The following is a 6805-nucleotide window of genomic DNA, read 5'->3' on the forward strand; positions in this document are numbered from 1 at the left end:
GTCATGCTGCTTCAAATTCATTGATGTGTTTGTTAAAGATATCCCTGTTCACATACTCAATCATACAGGGTCCAATCGCGCTATGATGAGTAGTATGTCACATGCTCAGCACAAATGGTTTATTTGGCTCAACCATAAGATTCATAAATATGCTCTATTTCAGAGTTGTCCAACCTTTTTAGAGCGGCAGCCATTATGTAAAGGCAAGCCTAGGCTGGGGGCCATACATACGTGTGGGGGGATGGGGGCTGCTACGTACATCGCAAATAATTGAATTACCATAATTTTATATATTGCAAAACATGATTCCATCCATCACGTGTAATTCTCATTGTCCACAGTTAATATATTTATTTTAACTACATGTAATTACAAAAAACCAATACATCAATATATTGGCTTTAACTGCATGTAATTAAAAAATCACAAATGCGTCGAAATATTGGTTTTAAATACATATACATGTAATTACAAAAAGCATCATATGAAATATATGTGCAGTGTTCTTGTTGAAGAGATATTGCGGTGCTAAGTTTTCACTAGTAATGGTACTGAGCATACTACTCTCAGTGAGCCACTTGGTACTGCTTCTCTCGTACAATCCTGTATAGGTCAGGTTTAATGTCTGAAAATGAAATCCTGAGCTGCTGAGCTAGATGCTCATCGGTTAGTCCTGTGCGATATTTGCTTTTGGTATGCTTCATGCGACTGAAGAACTGCTCACATAAGTAGGTAGAGTCGAAGAGGCTGACCATTCAAAGAGCATGTTTATGTAGAGCTGGATATGTGCCGGCTGGAAAGAAATCATGATAAAACTCTATGAATTCATGGTTGAGATGTTTTTGTTTGAGAAGTTTGTTAGCCTGCAATTCAATGAGCTCCATCTGTAACTCGGCTGCTACACTGCTAGGGTTGACAGAAAATGGATCGGCAAATATCTTTATCTTATTTTCAGTTTCTGCAAACTTGAAAAAATCTTCTTGCAAATTGAGCTGATAGATCTGACACGATGGTGGTGTATTGCTCAAAGTTAACCTCAACACATTGGCCATTCTGCTGACACTCTGACAGAGTTGTGAAGTGAGCATAATTCTCCTCTCCGAGTTGCTGCTCCCACATCTCAAGCTTTGTCATGAATTCAGTGATGTATCTCCAGAGTTAAGATATGTCCTGTTTCTTTCCCTGTAGCTGAAGGTTCACTACTAATATGCTCTGTGATATCAGCTAGAAATGCCGAATCAGTGATCCAGAATTGATCTTTGAACTCATTGCACACCGACCCTTGTTTCTCATGAATGAATCATTCTCTGGTAGCACACTGTAAAACCTTCACAGCGTTTTACCGCTGCTGAGTCACCTGACTTTACAGTAATATGTCACATCTTTATATTCACGTTCTATCTCCCAAAGTATAATTTTAAATTGTCGATGGTTAAATGCTCGTGATTGAATAAAGTTAACAGTGGATACAACCAGACCCATAGCATGATCCATCCTCAGAGTTTGTGCTGCTAAGTTTCTTTGATGTATGACACAATGGTACACCACAAGAGGAACATCCCAGCAGTGAGAGCTGAGCAAAAGACCTCTTAGTCCAGTGTTTTTTCTTGCCATTGAAGGTGCTGCATCAGTACAAATGCCAGACATCTTCTCCAGTGGTAGGCTGAACTCAGCCAGTTTTTTAATAGACTCTCATAGACATCTTTTCCAGTTGTTGTGCCATGAAGACTACTCATTGTTAGGAAATCCTCAGTAACGTTGAACTCATTATCAACACCCGTATCATAACTGCAAGCTGAGAAGTGTCAGACAGATCTGTGCTCTCATTTAATGCTATGCTGAAATAAACAAACTTCTTAATCTGGGCTTTCATTGTACGCTCAATGTCCTTACTCAGATTTTCCACTCTTCTTGCAACGTTGTTTCTTGACAGAGCAACACTTTCTAAATTGCTCTTTTTATCGAGGCAGAATTCATCCACAAACACTGCCAGTGCCTAAAAATAATAAAGCAATGTTAAAATCAATGTAATTAATAGTTACTAAAATATAATAACAATGGCAAACCACACAATATTTTGTTGAAAATTTTATTTTATTTCTAGGTATACCAGTCTATGCAAAAAGTTATAACTTGCCTCTGTCTTTTAAGGGCTACAACTCTACACCTGTAGTTGTTTTATGCAACTCTTATTTGACATATATTTTAAAAAATGCTTACCTCCTTAGCAAATTACCCATATTGCTCAACTAATTGTTCATTGACCAATTAGTTGAGCAATAGCAAGACTGCATTTTGTGGCTTTTTCACTAATCTCTGCATATTTTGTAAAACGTTGCTGCTGTTGCTGCAGATTGGATGATAGTGAGTCGAATTTTTCCTGTCTGTCATGACCTGAGTATTGCTCATATGCGCTATGACGGGTTGTATAATGCCGCCTTATGTTGTACTCTTTGAGCACAGCAATTACTTGATTGCATATGACGCAGATTGCTTGGCTCTCTCCGTGGTATTTAATAAAGTATTGCAATTTCCAACTACTATTAAATACTCTTCCCTTGCGGTCAACCTTTCTGTGTGTGGCCATAATTGTAACTGAGCAATATGTATTGAGCTAGCATCCAGCAAGCTGCAGAACATTCTCCAGCTCAGATTGGGGATTCCTCTTTGAGATGTTCAATCAGCTAATAGAAAGGAATTTTCAAAAAGCAGATAGGAAATTCGAAATTTTCAATAATATTAGTTGGTGCATTTTTATGCGCACTACTCATAGCTGTGGTGTTCGCTAACTATAACCTAAGGACAAAAATAAACTGGTAAAATAATTTTTAAATATGCTGGCCTTTCGGGGGCCACAAAAAAAACAAGCTGAGGGCTGGGTGCGGCCCCAGGGAGTCCTGTTGGACATGCCTGCTCTATTTGTAGACTTTGAGATAGGGGAAATAAAGTTAATTTTTAATTTAGAGTTCAACTAATCATAATATACTATATAATATACTGGTAACTTATATATATCTATATATATGTAATTATGTATTTTCTTTTTGTTTTAGTATAGAAAAAATACTGCTATGCTCAGATTGTATAGAAAAAATATTAGATTAGTATAGAAAAAATATTAACTATGCTCAGATTGGGTCTAGCAACCCAAAGCATAATGTGATTACCTAGTAGCTACACTTGTAATATAAACTTTTCATGATTTTGGTGCTTTAAATATATACATCGCATGAAGTAGACAAGAAAATAATTCATAGCTGGGCGATACGACCTGAAACAAGTATCGGTTTTTCCGTAGAATATAGTAAATCTTATCTTTCCTGTAATTTAACAATAGTAAACTTCATACTTGTCTCCATTCTTAACACTATACCTAATGTAGCTTCTAATTACATGTACTTTTCGGGCATGCATCCTTTTGTGCAGATCTTTTCTGTGTCAATATTGTGTATCTGTTTATGCACCCTGTGATGCGGTAACAGTATTTGCACCATTTTTAGTGTACGTATTTTGTTAGCTGTCCTACATGCTGAACTAGAGTATCGTACCACCAGAAGTTCAACATTGAAGGTCAACAACCTCGATTACACTAGTGAGCCAATAGAACTGATTCATGTGTCTCTTCCATAGTTCCCCTCCTCAAATGGTCTTTACATGAGATGAGTGTTTCGCTCCTACGTTCACACAAATAGACATGTATGACACATACCAGACATGTATTATTTCAGTAGTTTTTAACTGTTCAAGTATCCTAGTATGCGATACATCGAAAGAATAAACTGTCTTTGAAAAACTTGAGTAGAAGTGAAAATAATAAAATTAACGTTTTGGTTTCATATAATAATCCACAAAAACTAGCTTTGTTTTACCCAGCTATAGTTTGGCTTCGATGAACTGTAAACGTGTTTCATCAAATAGCAATAAAAAAGTTCCATCGGGTTTCCATCCTATACTACGCCAGTGAACAGTGACCTCTTCAACACAAACTAGAAATTAAACATGTGAACACGAAGAGAGTATTGGCCAAACTGTAATATCATCTGCTCCAGCAAGGTGTCATGGTTACAATCTACATGTATGTGTATACCTATCTTTTGTGCAGTGTTTCATCTCACCTGGAAACTAGTGATAGCGGTAGGCTCCATCTGGACTTGAGTGGCCTTTACAATCGTCAAACACTTCAAACACATTCGCATCTGTAGTTTCACGAGTCAAGTTGTTGTAGATGGCCACAGCATTTGTAGCAAAGCCTACTGGTCCCAGTCAGATGTAACCAACAATATTTCTTGAAAATAAATAAGCAATAAACAAAACTCCAACATTCTAGAGATACTCACGTTGTGACTGCACTCTGCGTGATTTGTATCCGATTGAAATGAGACACACGAAAACTCTCTTACTTGTATTTTCACAATCAACCATTATGTTCTAAGTGAAGTTCTGTACAGTAACTTTGCTGTTCACAGAATTGTTTATAGCATGTGGGGGATTTTCAGAAGGGCGATGAACACATTTCTATTTTCACTATACTAACTACATTACGTAAATATCTGTTAGCTGTTGGAAACGTGACTATAAGATGTCATTTGTATAACTTGAGTCTTCAAACATTACTCAACAAATGAGAAGCAATAAAAATTGTATTGATCCCGCAGGCTGATGATTCCACACAGCTGTTTGCTGTCAAATAGTAGCGTGATTTCGTTTTTTTACACGTCCAAAAAAAAAAGTTAATTCCAATAATCAAAATGGGTTTAATAGTTTACTGCACAACTATTGGCAAAAATTGGAATGTTTTCATATTGGCCTAATTTGATAAAATATTGCACATTTGAATGTGTAACAATGTTGTAAATGAGAATTTCAGTTTTCCAACAAGGTCCAGTTTATTTCACACATCACTGGAGTTTTTATATAGTCTTATATAATGCATTTGCTTTAATGGTGGATATAATTGTCTGAAATATTAATTACTAGCTGTGCCACCAGGCGTTGCCCGTGTAATAGAAGAGTCTTTGGACAGAAAATTGATTTGTATTTAACATATAACAACATTTGCCATTACAACTTTCAAAGTACATATCATGAGAGAAGTGTGTAGTTGAAATAAATTAAGAGAAAAATAAAAACAACTGTAAAGGTTTTAAAACTTTGTCAAACAACTGTACCTCTCAAGCTAGTAGTCTGGCATATTGCCAATGGAAAACTCCACTAAGCTAGTTAATAAGGTTAGGCTTCCAATGACTGTAAGCCATGACTGAGTCTGTATTGTTGTACAGCTCAGCTGTTCTAATAATAGCTATAGCCGGAATTCCAACAGACGGACTTTGAGAAATATATATATAGATTAAGGTTTTAAGCTGTGGAATGAATTAAATAAAACTCAATGTATTCTTGTATGTTTGCTCCAACCAATGATATGCAGCCCCATGTGGGGGCTGTATATCATTGCTCCAACATACAGTTTCAACAGACTATCCAAAAATTAGAATGAATTAACTTTGTATATTGAAGTGTGACTGTATAGGGAGAACTCACATTTTATTTTGCACACCTATTTTATATAGTAAAACCTCAGTGACAGTATGCCTCATTATTGAGCAACTAACAGCATAATCATCCTTGATGAGGTATACCAAAAGGAATGCAGCCACCATCTACTCATCCAGATCTTGCATTAGTAAGATACAATGATGAACATACAAAAACTCTTGTTACAAATTCTGTCTTTCAAGCAAACCAGAGCTTTGCTCTTGCTGAGGTGTTCAGCTTTCAGCTGTTTTTAATAAGAATGACTAGCTGTTAACAGGTTGAATAGTTGCTTGTTCAATGATACATAATGGTTTGTTAGTTGTTGCAACATCTTCTGAGGACAACGCTAGGTAATACTACCTCAGTATAAATATTGCAGCAACAATTATGTATTGTACAAACCTTACGTGAAAAGTAATCCCGAACTGGTACAATCCCAGGTCAGTATTGTGATGCAAATACTATTAATTACTAGTACCCTTGTAGTCCAGGGTACTATTAAATACCCTGGTAGTCCAAGTATTTGTGCAATTATTCCAACAAATCAGAGTCGAATAGCTTCACGTGAAGCTATACAGCTCTGCTACCAATCAGGAAGTGGTCGATTGGTGCAGATGTACCAACCAAAAGTTGTGGGTTCAAATCCCATGGGAAACAATATTTTTCCTAACCTTTAAGCATGGCTTCGGACAGACATGGCTCTTTTTATAGCAAAGATTAAATTCACTCTGACATTTTGTAAGAAGAAATTGTTAACAGGGCAAACATGATTTTTCACGGTTGAATGAATTTAAAATTTAAGATTTTAGACAATTATTACAACCCGCTACAAATCTTTCGCTAAGACAAACATCAGCCAGCAAATTTGATACATATCGACAAATAATTTTTTATTGTGTGCTGCGTGATATATTGGTCTCGAGATGTTGCTGCTTACCGAAGTACATATTACTACTCCTATCAACATTTTTACTCATAGACAGTTACATATCCATATTGTATATTAGTATTTCTGTTCAACAAAATCATTAGTTTTTGCTTCTCAATGATGAAATGTCAATCTTCTACAAACATCTTTATCTTGGCTATTTTGTCACAATTAGTACTCAATCGATCTATTGAATGCAACAAGTCTTGAAAAAATGTTGAGTTAATGTTCACTTAGATAAAATAGGGCCGACACAGAAATAGAACTCAAATGAAATATTGTCACCAATTCACGAACTGCTGCATGTTTACACTACTTTATATCAAGTGTAGGCTTCAACAGGGC

Source organism: Watersipora subatra, chromosome 1 (assembly GCF_963576615.1).
Source record: "Watersipora subatra chromosome 1, tzWatSuba1.1, whole genome shotgun sequence".
NCBI lineage: Eukaryota > Metazoa > Bryozoa > Gymnolaemata > Cheilostomatida > Watersiporidae > Watersipora > Watersipora subatra.